Raw genomic sequence first — 15,646 nt, forward strand, 5'->3', positions numbered from 1 at the left:
TAACAATCTGTAATTTTCTGTTTTGCTAAATAGTATGAAATTGATGGAGTTTGGTGTATGGGGTTTATTTTTTAAAGTGAAAACATTAAACATTTCTGATTGCATACATCCTTAACAAATATTTGAAATGTAAGGTATGCCATGGTAGTCATAAGTATTTAAAGATTGTTCAAGGTTATTTTGAAACCACAAGGACTCAGTCATAAAGAAGAAATTATATGTATTTTAAACAGATTTACTGAAAATTTTGATATTTTAATCATATGTATAAAAGTTGTGCAATTATCCAATCAATTTTCTTTCTTGTACTTATTGTTGTTAGCTCCCAATTCTCCACCAACCTCCACTACCATATCCCTAGGAAATTAATAATCAAGATCTTCTGTGGGAAGATCTTCTATACATCTATATAGATTTATCAATTCTATATTTCATATACAGAACTATATATCCCCAAACCAGCAACAATAACAAAAATAAAACAGAGAAAAACCTAAATAGAAATGAAAGCAGAAAATATTAATTAAAAATGGAACAAATATAAAATGAGTCAAAAGGGAGCTCAAATGACAAGGTGTCACATTTTAACCTAAGGACATCTGCAGTCATCCACCCTGCAAGGTAATCTGCTAGCAAGGCCATGGTTAGAGGGGGCGGTTCGTGGTTAGAGGGGATCCGCTGGAGGCTTAGTCTCTAAGTGGGGACTCCTCAAATGGATTTTGGACTTTCACTGTCTTCCATAACCTTCTGTAAAATCAGGTATTCAGAAGTTAAACTCTAATATTGTTCCCTCCACTGGATTTGGATTTTATTGTTCACAAACCTTGGCTCACAAAAGCTGTGGTGCTTCTATGGACTTAGCTGACACCTGTCTTAGGGGGCTGCTTGTTTTAAACTAGGCTGTTAAGACTCTCGATGCTGCCCTTTCTAATAGCTGAGCACCATTTGTTTCCTTTGTCACACTCAGTTATAGCACCCATAACTTCAGTGATCTCTTCATGAGGGCAAGTACCACACAGAGCCATGTCATAGAATTAATCCTTTGTGGATTAGTGCTCCCATTACATGCAAACACAAAAAGCATTGCTTGATATACTTCCCTGATTCACTTTTGAGACACCATTCTCCTTTTATTGGAGAATATTATAAATCATCCCCATTGGACATATGGTAACCTTATTGATAGTATTATTAATTTAGTCAATGGTATGGAATTTAAAACACTGCTAAGAAAAGGAAACTATATGATAGTACAGTTTTGTAGACCAAAATACATGAATTGTTGATCCCTCCCCCCCCCCTTTCTGTACCCTGAGGGAATCATCTCTCCCTTTATTACTCCCATTGTTTATCTATCTGGGGTTTCATGCATCAAAAGATCTTAATTATACAAATTAACATACACAGGTATAACAGGATTAATGAGGTAAAACTAAGACCATAATAGTAAGGGCAAGAAATATTAAAGAACTAGAGGATAGTAATGTGTTTCATCAGTGCTGTACTGCACCCTGGATATATCATCCCTTTCCTGTGACCCTTCTGTGAGGGACTGTCCAATTATTTTATAGGTGGTTTTGGGGTCTCCACTTTGCCTGTGTTCCTTCACATCAGTTTGATTTCTTGCTTGTGAACTTTTGATACCTACTTATGTTGATACCTCATGATCACACGGACTGGTGTGATTCTGCCATGTGGATTTTATTGCTTCCCTGATAGATGGCCACTTGTTTAACTTCAAGATTTTAAGACCCCAGACACTAATAGCCGAGCACCATCAGCTTTTTATTTCTTTTAATAGCCAAGTACCATCAGCTTTCTTCACCACAATTGCTTATTGTGTTAGTCCAAATTGACTAAAAAAACAAATTAAGAGACTTTCATATGTGTGTAAGAGAGAACTTTATATTAAAGAGCAATTGTACATTAAGAAAACATCCCAGCCTAGTCCAGATCAAGCCCATAAGTCCAATATTACCCCATATGTCAATACTAGTCCATAAATTCCTCTTTAGACTTACACAGCCATGCCATGATACTGAATGCAGGAAGATCACAGGCCAGTAAGTGGAAGGTCTTTTGGATCCAATGGTGGTGGAAGCATCTCAGTGCTGGCATGGGTCTCCACAAGGCTTCTCCAGTTCCAGGGCTCTGTCTGCAATAGTGTAGTTCCATGTGGCTTGTCAGCAGGGAAAGGAAGCAGAGAGTGTGTCTGGCCTCCAGTGAGTATTTATATCCTTACACCTCCAAATGAAGTCATCAAGCTGGGACATGATTGACAGGCTAGATGCCATCCCTTCACAAGTTGACAGATTATGTAAGCGCCACACTTATGCATTTTGTCTTCGGCAATTATGTTGGGAAGGTGAGTATCATACATTGCCACGTTATTAGAACAAACCATGTTTGTACTGAGCTAAGATTTAAGTAGAGGCCCAAAGTCCACCTACTTCCTTATTGAGTAGATAGATAGATGTATATATGTATGTAAATATATATACACATAGATAGATACATCTATATATTTATATATTTACACACACATATATGTTTATACCTACATATAATTTTTACTTTCTTGTTCTTTCCTTCTGCCCTACTATCATGTTTACCCATCACTCATCTTTCAGTACATTCCTCTTGGATACATTTCTATTGATCAAACCCGACCAAGAATTCTTCCCCCTTCTCACCATCACTTTTAGATCCCTTGTTATCCCCCCGCCTCTGTCGTTATTGGTGCCTCGCTCTCCTCTCCCATGAGCCCCCCAATCATCAGTCCTATTGCTGTCTCTTTGTGATTGTCTATCTTGCCTTATATTGGTAGACACCAAAAGAGAGAGAGAAAACAAACAACAAAAAGAACCCATGCAAATAGTGCCACGTCTGGCTATCGTCCTGACCCCGAGTAGATGAGCATCCCTCTGCTAAATAGCAAGCAGGCCCTGGTAGGATCCATCGGTCCGTTCTCCTTTCTTTCAGGGATCCATCTCCGAGGACCTGCTTACTAACAGCACTTGTACCCTTTCAGTCATCAGTGTTTGTGTTTGAGGGGCATGCCTTCTACATGACCCCATTGCTCTTCCTGCAGTCAAGGCTGGAGCAGTCTAGTGCCCCACCCCTCGTCCCCTTAACTTTCAGTGCAGCCCCCTTGTGAATATCCCCCAACCAGTTCAGATGAGGTGCCAAGCTCTGCCTGCCCACTGCCCCCGAGCCAGATGTCTGCTACCAAATTTCTCAGGGACACAATGTCTTTGCTGCCATTGCTGGTCCAGTGCGCTCTCCTCTTGGTTTGTCCCCCTGTAGACTAGTCAGACTGGCTACACTCCCCAAACTGTATCTTCAGTGTTGTCCCCCTGCAGCACTGTCATCTAGGGAGGGGCTGTCGTGTCTCCACCCAAGGCTGGCCCTGCGGTCCTCTCTGTGGAGGTGCTGCCCTTGAGGCTTGGTGCCTGGGAAGGACGTCTACTCGCTCTCCCTTCCCTGTGGAGACATAAACAATACCCTCTCCTTGGGTGGATTATTGCCCTTCCCCCCACCCCCTGCCATCTTTTTCTTCCCCCACCCCTCTGTGGGACATAAAGGCATATGGGGGCTGGGAAAAAAAGAGACATGTCTTTTTGAACCATTGCTGTCTGCATCGCTTTTTGTTCCCTTTGCCGTTTTGATAATGCATCATTGTATTAAGACTGGCTCTTGCCAGAGTAGCTGGTCCTTGGCCAAGGAAGTGTGCAATATGGACATTTTCCTCTATGCCCGTTCTGCTGTTTGAACTTACTCAGTGGGCTCATGTTTTACTTGTCCTTTTGTGCTTGGCTGTCTTCACTCAGCAGAATATGCTCCAACTTCTTCCACTAGATGAGGTGCCTCATTGTTTCGCCACTGTTTCTTAGGGATGCAGATTACTTCACTATGTGTGTGTTAGTCTGGGTACTTTAGAGAAACAAATCCACAGCAACTCATGTATAAGAGAGAGCTTTATATAAAGGTTAAGTGTGCATCAATAAAATATCCCAACCCAGTGCTTCCCAAGCCCACAAGTCCAACATTAACCCATTAACCCATATGTCCAACACCAATCCACAGAGTCCTCCTCCATCTCACAAAACACATGCAATGATGCTGACTGCAGGAGAAAAGCTGAGTCAGGGAATGTGTATGCATCTCAGCGCTGGCAGGGGTCTCCGCACGGGTGCGCCAGCACCCAGGGCGGCAGTGGGGTAGGTCCATGTGGCTTCTCCTTGGGGATGTCTGGTAGGAAGTCAGTCTTGCCAGCTGAAGCAGGGAACTGCTAAGGCAGCTGCATCCTGATGCGACCATCACAAAGCAAAAGACCGGAGAACCAGAAAGCCAAGGGGCACCGAGCCATTTATCCTTCTGCCCTTCAATTAACCCCACATGTGTTTATCAGCCAGGTTGGCACAATAAACTAACTCAGTGTGTATATACCAAAGTTTTTTAATCAACTCAGCTATTGATGGAAATTTAGGTTGTTTCCAATTCTTTGCGACTGTGAACTGTCCAACAATGAACATTGAACTGCAGATGTCTGGTCTTGGCCTGTTCCTTATTTCTTCTGGGTAACTCAATTTCCAGCTGTTTGGGGTATCACCAAATCTCTTTCCACAGTGGTTATCCATATCTTCAAGACCACCAGCTGGGAATGAGAGTTCCTCTCACCACACCCCATCCAACTGTTGTTGCTTTCTCTTTTCATGAATGGGGCTATCCTTGGGAGTGTTAGATGGTATCTCATGGTTGTTTTGATGTAAATTTCCTGGATGACTAATGATCAGGAACATTTTCTCATGTTTATGGCCATTCAGGTTTTCTCCTTTGTGAAATTTTCTGTTCAAGCCTTTTGCCCAGCTCCTCAGGGGGCTACTTCTTTTGTTCTTATTGTAAAATGCAGGGTTCTGTAGATTTTAGAAATTAGACCTTTGTTTAATATGCCTTTAATGAATATCTTTTCCCAGTTTGTGGGCTCTCACATTACTCTTTTGATGAAGTTTTTTGATTCACACAAGTGTTTTATCTTTAGTATGTCCCACATGTCTATGTTCTCTTCCTCTGGGTGAGTATCCTTCATTATTCCTGATAGCCTATGTATTCCCTGCATTAAGGTTCTTAGTTTTGTCCCAATTTTTTCATGGATGAACCTGACATTTGGGGGTTTTACCTCAAGGTTTGTGATCCACCTTGAATTTGTCCTTGTGTATGGGGTGAGCTAAAAGTCTTGGCTCATTCTTTTGCAGGATGACATCAGTTTTTTCCAGCACAATTTGTTAAAAGAGCATCTGCTTCCCATTCGAATTGCAGTTAGGGGGGTGTGAACATATCAAAGATTAATTGTTTGTAGTGCTATTTTTATTTCTGGATACTGGTCCGAGTATCTATCACTATACTAGTAGCATGCTGTTTTTCCCCACTGTGGCTGCATAATAAATTGTAAAGTCAGGTAACACAAGACCACCACCACCACCACACACCCACACACGCACTTTATTCTCCTTTTTGAGTTCTTTGCCAATTCTGGATTTCTTCCCTTTCCATATGAATTTGATCATCATTTATCCATTTCTTTGAAAAATGATGTCGGTATTTGTATTAAGATTGCATTGAACCTATATAGTGCCTCAATCTGTATAATATTGAGTCTGCCAGTCCATGAGCAAGAGATCTTTTGAAGGAAGGTCTCTTGTACTGATTTTTTTCTTCTTCTTTTTTTTTGTGGTTAGGAATATCACTAGATATTTCCATTTATGCTTGGCTATTGTGAAGGGTACAGTCTTCTTTATCTCCTTTTCTGTAATCCCATCAGATAGCAATGCAATTGACTTCTGTTTGCTGATCTTGTACCCTGCCACTCTACCATATTCCTCTATCGCTTCCAGCAATTCTAGTGTGGAGCCTTTGGGGTTCTCAATCTATACAGGCATATCATCTGCAAATAATGATAATGTCACTTCTTCTTCCCCAGACATACACATTTGATATCCTTCCACTGCCTCATGCTATTATATTATTATCTAGAACCTCCAGGACTATGTTAACTAAAAGTAGGGACAGGGGGTATCCTTGTCTGGTTCCCTTTTTCAGTGAGAATGTTTTCATCTTTTCTCCATTGATTTAATGCTGGCTGTTGGATTTTCATATATAGCTTTAAGTATATTGAGGCAATTTCCTTCCAGTCCTGTCCTCTTGAGTGTCATAATTAGGAATGGGTTTGAATGCTGTCAAATGGTTTTTTTCTGCATCTATTGATATTATCATGTGGTTTTTGCCTTTTTCTTCTCCATGTGGTGGACGATGTTGATGGATTTTCAAGTGCTGAACCAAACCTGAAACCCTAGGATGAATCCCACTTGGTATCTGTATTCTATTGACCAAGATTTTGTTAAGGATTTTTGCATTGCTGTTCATTAGCAATATTGGCCTGTAGTTCCCTATTCTTGTTGGATCCTTCCCTGGTTTTAGTATCAATGTTATACTAGCTTCGTATGCTGTGTTTGGGAGTTTACCATCCTTTTATATCTTCTGGAAGAGTTTGTGCAGCATTGGTGTCAGCTCTTCCATGAATGCTTGGTAGAATTCTCCTATGAAGACATCTGGGCCAAGGCTCTTTTCAGTTGGTAGTTCTTTAATAACCTTATCTATTTCTACTTTTGCTTTGGGTCTATTCACATTCTTGATGTATAGATGGGATAATTTGGGAAGGGTTTGTTTTTCCAGGTATTTGCCCATGCCTTCCTAGTTGTGTTACAGTCCTTCGTAGGACTGTGTAATCAGTCTTTAAATCTCATTGGAGTCCATTGTAATTTCCCCTGTTTCATCCCTCGACCTGGTTATTGATGTCTGTTTCTCCAATATTTTCTTAGGTTTGTCAATGGTTCATTGATTTTATTCATCCTTTCGAAGAACCAACTTTTTACTAAGTTAATTTTCTCCATCATTCTTTTGCTTTCCCACTCATTTATTTCTACTCTGGTTTGTATTTCTTTTATTTTGCTCTGAGAAGGATCAGTCTGTTGACTCTGTTCCAACTGCTGAAGATTCTGTGAGAGGGCATCCAAAATAAGTCTCTTCTTTCTTCAGATGCGCAATTTTCACAATCAAGCATCCTCTGATAACTGCCTTTGCTGTCTGTGTCCAATAGATAAAGGTATGTTGTATTTTCCTTCCCACTGATTTCTAGAAACTTACTGATTTCATCTTTAATTTGGGCAAATACCCACTCCTTTTGAAGAAGTAAGTTATTCATCCTCCAAGTATTTGCCCTTGGTTTTTTGTTTGTTTGTTTTTATTGATTTCCAGATTTATGGCATAGTGGTCAGAGAAGGAAGTCTGGGTGACCTCTGTATGTTTGAATTTGCTGACATTTGACTTCTGTCCCAGAATGTAGTCTTGTTTTATAATATGTGCAATGTGAGCTTGAAACGAATTTGAATTTTTTGCAGTTGGGTGGGGAGCTCTAAATATGTTCATCAGGGCAAGTTGACTATTTGTAGAGTTTAGTTCTGTAACCCACTTGTTTAGTTTCTTTTTCGTTGATCTATCCTTCTTGGAAAGTGGTGTATTGAAGTCTCCTACTATGACTGTCAATCTCCTGATTTCCCTTTCCACCTTTTGAAGGATTTGATTTGAGGGTTTTGCAGGTCTCTCATTGACACGCATGTGTTTATTATGCTCACTGACTCTTGGTCTACTGAGCCCTTATGCTTTATATAATGCCCAAACCTATCTCTTGTTATGTCCTATACCTTGAAACTGATTTTGTTCAAATAAGAATTAGACTCCTGCTTCATTTAGATTGCCATTAGCCTAATATCACTTCCACCAATCTTTGATCCTCAACCTGTTTTTGTCTGTGAGCTTGAGATGTGTTTCTTGCAGACAACAAACATATTGCTGTGTTTTGTTTCCGAATCCAGTGTGCTAGGCTTTGTCTTTTAATGGGGGGATTCAAACCACTGACATTCAGGGTTATTACATCCATCTGTGGCTTATTTGCCATCATCTCATACCTTTTGTGATCGACCTTTTCCGCCTTAGCAGAATGTTATGCAAGTGTGGGGAATTCATTCTTGGCTTCTTTCCACCATTGGGTCCAAGATGTCTTGGATATTGCTTACAGTGCTCTGACGTTTGGATAGTTCCACTATGAATTGGTCATGTTTGTGTTCTGTGGAGGTTGGTATTCTGACCAAAGTGAGTTGGAAAGTAATGTTTGTAGTTTGGGGAGGAGGGGTATTTGTTTTTGATGTATTCTCTAAAATTTTCCTGATCTGGGAAAACCCTTACTTCTCCATCTATTTTGATGGAGAGTTTGGCAGGATAGAGTATTCTGGGATTAGCATTACTCTTCTTCAACTTTTGGAAGATGCTATTCAATACTCTCCTCTTCTTCGTGGTTTCTGCTGATTAGTCTGAGAATATTCTTATCTGATTTCCCTAAAAAAAAGATTTCCTGTTTTTTCTCTAGCTGTTCTTATGATTTTTTCCTTTTCCTCAAAGTTGGATAGTTTGATACTATATGGCTTGGTGTGTTCTTTCTGGGGTTCAGTCTAATTGGTGTCCTCTGCTTTCTGGATGATTCTTTGATTCTCCGTCATTAAATTGGAGAAGTTTTCTTTCAGGAATTCCCACACTATCTTGGCTCTGTTGATTTTTTCATAATGTCTTGCTCCAGCAACCTGATTATTCTAATATTGTCCCTCTTCATGGCTTCACTCATTGTTCTCAGGTTTTCTCCAGCTTCTTTGATGATCATTTCTTGTCTGATTATCTTTTCTTTGTTGAATTCAACACCTGTTGAATTCTACTTGGCTACCTTGGAGGTCACTGATATGATTCTCTAACTCTCCCAGTCTGGCGGTTAGGGCTTTTACTGTTTGTTTTGCTTCTGCTGCGTTTTCCCTTAACTCTCATATTTCCCTTTGGTGCATGGACTCTATCCTATCTATTTTTTCATCCTTATTCTGTATTGATTCTCTCATATTCTTTATGACTTCAAGCAGCATACTGAAGATTTCTTTCTGTTGCAGTTCAAAGTCTGCCTCTATTATACAAGTCACTAGGTTCAGTCCTCCTCAAAAATTGTGTTTTGTTTCTCTTGCTTTCTTGTAGTGGCTGCTGAGGTGAGTAGTTGTCTGTTTGGCGTTTTGGTGGAGCTCGGGAGTCCAGGAGGCCTGTGAATTCTTCTCTGAGGCTAACAGGGATGATTCTAAGGACTACCTGGAGCCAGCTGCACTGTATGTTTCAGCTGGATCTCTGTCTCACTGTGGTTGACTCTCTAATAAGAACGATTGTGCAGTGTCTCTATCTCACTAGACAGCCGGGATTTTCTTTTGGGCGGGCAGATAGGTTGGACCTCTCAGGCAGCGTGGGTGGGGTCGTGGGCAGTAGGGGTGGCACTAGGAAGGCTGTTTGCATCGTAAGCACAAGGTGAGGACTCCAGAGTAGACACAGAAGTGGATGCCAGCATGAAGAACCCGTGTAGTGGAGGGGTACCAGTGGTGGGGGGCGGCGAATGAGCAGGGCTGTGGTGCAGGCTGCTAGAAGCAAGGATGGTGGTGCAGGGGTGGGGGGATAGGAGTCGCAAGCCTTAAAGCTGCAGCTGTAGGCGGGGTGGGAGGCCATGGTCCTTGAAGTGGCATTGGTGGGTAGGAGGCCAAGGCAAGGGGAGTGGGGTGGGGGTGGGGGCAGGGTGCGGAGCCACTGGGCTGGTAAGCAGCGGCATCAGGCGGGGAGCAAGACCCCAAGCCTCTAACCAGGGGTCCTCAAACTGTTTAACAGGGGGCCAGTTCACTGTCCCTCAAACTCGTTGGAGGGCCAGACTATAGTTTAAAAAAATACTATGAACAAATTCCTGTGCACACTGCACATATCTTATTTTGAAGCAAAAAAAAACAAACGGGGCAAAAACACCCAGAAGGCCGGATAAATGTCCTCGGCTGGCAGCATGTGGCCTGAGTGCCGTAGTTTGAGGACCCCTGCAGCGGCTGTGGTAGTACTCTGGGCAGCAAGGCACTGACGGCGGGTGGGGGTGGAACTGCGGGCCTCAAAGTGGTGGTGGTGGGCATGGGATGTGCCAGCGGCAGTGCGGGTGGAGCCATGATCCAAGAAGCAGTGGCAATAGGCTGGGGATGGAGCTATGATCCGCAAAGTGTCCATGGAGGGTAAGGGGTGGGGCTGCAGACTTTGAAGTGGCAGCAGGCAGGCGTAGGACATAGGCCTCCTGTGAGTCTGGATGGGTGATGCAGGCGGATGTGGCCCAGGGACCAGGCCACACACTGCTTCAGCTGGGCTGATCGTGCAGGTGAAGCATGGTGGGTCAACGCTGTGGAACGGGTCTGCCCATGCACTGGTACAGACCCCTGTAGTGCCATGCAGCCTCACTGAACTTACCAGATTCAGCCTCCCTATCCCCCAAACTGGAAATCCACCGTGGAACTCCTGATGCAGTTACTTCTACCTCACATCCAGAAGTCGTCCATGATTTTATGTCAACTTAAAGATGTATGCAAGTGTATGGGGTGGAATCCCATCTGTTAATCAGGTCGCATCCTGCTGCTGTCTCCTTAGGAGTATGGTTTTCTCACAAGGAAGACCCTGGGAACCTCTTTGTCTATCTCAACCTTCACCTGCCAGCTCACTGGGACCAGGTCCCTGACCCTGAGAATTGCCAGAGTCCTGTCATGTATCCATCAATCTTGAATCCATGACTTTGCATCCACTGGCCTGTGATCTTCTGAATTCTGCATCATTGCATCCGGCTGCATGAGTCTGAAGTGGGGTTTATGGGATGGTATTGGACTTATGGACTTGAGCTGGGCTGGGCTGTTATGCTTTTTTATATAATTACTTTGTAATATAAAGCCCTTTCTTGTACATATACAAGTGTCACTGGATTTGTTTCTCTAGTCAACCTGGCCTAACACCATGCTTTCTGCCCACCTTTTGATTATTTTTATTTTTATCTTAGTGAGGTTCTTCAGAATTCTATAGATTTAGTAATTAGTCTCTTGTCCATTGTATCTTTGCTAAAGAAATTTTTTTTCCAATCAGTTGGTTCTTGTTTTAATCTTTTAATGAAGTCTTTTGGTATGCATAAGCGTTTTATTTTTAAAAGGTCACAATCACCTATTTTGTCTTCCTCTATAAGTGTCTCCTTAATATATTTGGTATTCTGTGTATTCCCTACAATAGGGTAAACTGTCCCATAGCTCTGGGATTTATAACTCAAACCATCTCGAGTTTGTTTTTGTGTGTAGAGTGAGCTGTGGGTCCTGTTTCATTCTTCTACAGATAGCGATCTGATTTTCCAGCATTATTTGTTGAATAGACTGTACCTTTCCCATTTAATATTTTTGGGCCTTGTTGAAAAATCATTTGCCTATAAGTGGATGCATTATTTCAGGGTTTCCTACTCTATTCCATTGACCTGTGTCTCTTCCATTGCACCAGTACTACTATCGCTGTGAAACAGGTGTTGAGGTTGAGTAGTGTGAGACCTCCTACTGTTCTTCTTTTAAGGAATAATTTTCTTATCCTGAGTCTCTTCCCTCTCCAGTTGAAGTTATATTTCCCATTTCTTTGAAAAATAAACTTAAAATTTGGGTCAGAATTGCATTGTACTTACAGAGTGCTTTAGGCTATATTGATATTTTCACAATATTAAGTTTTCCTATCCATGAACACAGGATATACTCACTCACTGCCATCAACTCAATGATGACGCATAGCAGCCATATATGACAGGGTATAACTTTCCCCAATGAGTTTCTGAGATTTTAACTCTTTAGGGAAGAAGAAAACCCCATCTTTAACCCGAGGAGCAAGTGGTTTTCTATTGACAGACCTTGCGGATCACAGCCAAATATGTAGCCACCACACCACCAGGGCTCCTCCAGGATTTACTATTACTCTATTTCAAAAATCCAAATGAAGCCTACACAAATGGAAAAATATTCTATGTTCCTGGATAGGAAAATATGCTCTCCAAAGAAAAAAGTTTGATACCAAGGGCTCAATAGAAAGTAACTGTATAGATAATAATGATGGCAACATATGCAGAAATATACTTGACACAGTTGATACATGGATTGTTATAAGAGCTGTAAGAGCCCCAAATAAAATTATTTTTTTAATTGGAGGCAAGTTTTGAGGGAATTTTCCCTATCCATAAACTTGGGATATTTTTCTATTTGTGTGTCTCTTTTGATTTCTTGTTTTTGTGTTCTGTAGTTTTCTTTGCACAAGTCTTTTGTTTCTTGGTTAGATTTATTCCTTAAGTATTTCATATTTTGTGTGGCTACTATAAATGGCATTGATTGTCTTCTTTATGTTCTTTTCAGAAGTCTCTTTGCTAGTATCCAGAATCCAATTAGTATCTGCTTGTTAATCTTGTGTGCTGCCATTTTACCAAATCCCTAAATTGTTTCTAACATTCCTCTGTGGATTATTTGGGGTTTTCTCTATATAAAATCATATAATCTGTAAATAGTGAGAGTTTCCTTATTCTTTTCCTCGTAGTAGTCCCTTGATTGTCTATGCCTCATATACCTATGAAAGTTGGTCCTTGAATAAGGATGACAGAAGAAAAATCCATGCATTTGAATTGTAGTGCTGGCAAAGAATATTGAAAGTACCATGACTGCTAAAAGGATGGGCAGATATATAGTGGAAGAAATGAGTTCATAGTCTCTTTAGAGGCAAGGATGGCAAGACTCCATCTCACATAGCCTGAACATGTTGTCGGGAGAGCTCAGTTTTGGAAGAGGACATTATATTTGGTAAGTTGAAAAATGGAAAGGCCCTCATGGGATGGATTGGCACAGTACCTGCATTATAATAGGCTCAGGCATAGGAACAATTGTGAGGATGGCACAGGAATGGGCCAAGTTTCATTCTGCTGTTGATGGGGTCATTATGAGTCAGAACTGACTCGATGACACCTAACAACAACAGTCAATAACACAATCAAGAAGCATGACAATTTAGTTGTTTCTGCTTTGCTTGCTCTAAGTGAGGATGTTTTGAAGTACTTGCTGATGCAGACGAAGCATTGAGCCCTCAGTGTGATTACACCTCCTTGTAAAGAAAAGCAAAATCCTCACAACTGAACCAATAGGTAACGTAATGATAAATGGCACAAAGGTCAGAGTTGTTAAGGATTTTGTCTTGCTTGCATCCAAAGTCAATTCTCATGGAAGCAACAGTCAAGAGGCCATAAAAAGATTTGGATTGGTTAAATCTGCTACACAAGAACTCTGTAGAGTATATAAACTCAAAGAGGCACTTTTGAGTATTACGGTGTGCCTGACCCTAGCCATGATGTTTTCAAATTGCCTCATATCCATGTAAAACTTGGACCTTAAATAAAGAAGACCAAAGAATAATCATTGGCTTTGCATTGTGTTGCTGGAGAAGAATATTTAAAAATACCACAGACTGCTAACAGTACAAACCAATTGGTCTTGGAAGAGGTTTGGCCAGAATGCTCCACAGATACAAGCATGGGAAGACTTCATCTTACATACTTTGGACATGGTATCAGGAGAGACCGGTTCCTGGAGAAGGACATCATGCTTGGTAAAGCAGAGGGGCAATGAAAGGGATGAGACCTCAAGGAGATGTAGTGACACAGTAATTGCAACAATAGGCTGAGGCATAGAATCAATGGTGATGATGGTGGAGGACAAGGCATGGTTGTGTTGTGTTGTGTGTTTCATTGCTTTAGGTTGGAACTGACTTGATGGCACCTAATAGCAAGACAATTTCTTTTTAAAACTTTTGGTAAATCGGGTTTTAATTCTAAGATATTCCAGTCTTATCAAATGAGCTAAAAAATTCCCCTTTCTTAATTCTTTGGAAACCATTTGCAAGTTTAGTTTTATTTATTTATTAAATACTGAGTTGAAATTACCCATGAGCATAGAATATTCTCTATGGTAAATCTGTAAGTCCAAGATCTCTACATAACATAAAGAAAGTCAGAACTTTGCCAGGAGGACACACAGGTTTTTAAGCCCTGACTGATCCTCAGTGGGTGCAGAATCAGGAGGACATATATTAGGGGAGACCATCAGCTAACCAGTGAGTGAGCCTTTCTCCATGAGCCCCAGATCCAAAGTGCTAACACGTGCTTGTCTGCAGGCCACACCAAAATAGTAATTGGGCCCAACACTGACACATACAGGACCTCTACTACTCTCAGCCATCTTGCTGGTTTGGTCAATAATTGCCAAGTGCTTTCTGATGAGATATCAGCTTACACTGACAATGACAGCCCAGTACAAACAATAGACTGGGGTCAGCTCATGAAGCTCATTGTACTTGATGGTAAAACACTCCTAAAGGTCAACAAACAGGCCGGGAACTATTTATAGGCTTTTCTTTATTTGTTGTTGGTTTGTTTGGGTGGTTGTTGTTATTTTGGTTTTTGTTTTCTTTTGTTGTTTTGTTTTGCTCTGTCTTGTTTTTGTGATTATTGTCTCTGCATGTCTATCTAGATAAGATAGGAAGGATAAGCAATCTGGAGGAGAAAAAAATGGGGCCGACTTGTTCTGAAGGGACATGAGAGATGGGGAGGCGAGGAAGGGGGTATCAACAAACCCACAGACAAGGGAACAATAAGTGGTCTAAAATTGATGGTGAGGAGGGTATAGGATACCTGGAGGGGCTTGATCAAGGGCAATGTAGCCAATAGGAATTACTGAAACCTGAATGAAGGCCAAATATGATAGTGGAACAAGAGGAAAGTAAAAGAAAATAGAGGAAAGAAGGAGGCAAAAGACATTTATAGAAGTCTAAATACAGGCATGTACATATGTAAATATATTTTATATAGCTATAAGAAATAGATCTATGTACATTTAATTATATGTTAAGTATTACGTTCACAGGCAGATATTGGGTTTCTACTCAAGTACTCCCTCAATGCAAAAACACTTTGCTTTAATAATCCAACATTCTGTGATACTCACCTTCCCAACATGATCGCTGAAGACAAAACGGCTGCGAATGTGGGGAAGAAAGCTGATGGTGACAGGCTATCAAAAGAGATAGCATCTGAGGTCTTAAAGGCTTGAAGATAAACAAGTGGCCATCTAGCTGAGAAGCAGCAAAGTACATATGGAAGAAGCATACCAGTCTGTGAGATCATGAGGTGTCAATGGGATCAGGTATCATACATCAAAGACCCAGAAAAATCATATTGATGTGAATGAGTGGGAGTGCAGAGTAGAGACCCAAAACTCATCTGTAGACAATTGGACATCTCTTTACAGAAGGGTCACAAGGAGGAGACAAGCCAGTTGGGGTGCAGTATAGCACTGATGAAACATAAAACTTCCCTCTAGTTCTTTAATGCTTCCTCCCTTCCCTGCCCCCACTATCATGACCCTAATTCTACCTTATAAATCCAGCTAGCCTAGAGCATGTACACTGGTACAGATAAGAGCTCAAAACACAGGGAATCCAGGACAGATAAATCCTTCAGGACCAATAATGAGAAGAGTGATACCAGGAGGCTAAGGGGAGGGTGGGAGGAGGAAAGGGGGACCTATCAGAATGATCTACATATAACCACCTCCCAGGGGGATGGGCAACAGAAAAGTAGGTGAAGGGAGACAGCAGTTGGTGT

At 41.3% G+C, this 15,646-nt stretch overlaps 1 protein-coding gene across 1 annotated transcript in view; it reads right to left on the reverse strand.

The window, feature by feature from the left end:
- Positions 1-15,646, reverse strand: part of LOC142455491 (disintegrin and metalloproteinase domain-containing protein 32-like) — a 258,099-nt gene that overhangs the window by 67,517 nt on the left and 174,936 nt on the right. The window lies entirely within an intron of this gene.

This window comes from Tenrec ecaudatus, chromosome 8, assembly GCF_050624435.1.
Source record: "Tenrec ecaudatus isolate mTenEca1 chromosome 8, mTenEca1.hap1, whole genome shotgun sequence".
Classification (NCBI taxonomy): Eukaryota; Metazoa; Chordata; class Mammalia; order Afrosoricida; family Tenrecidae; genus Tenrec; species Tenrec ecaudatus.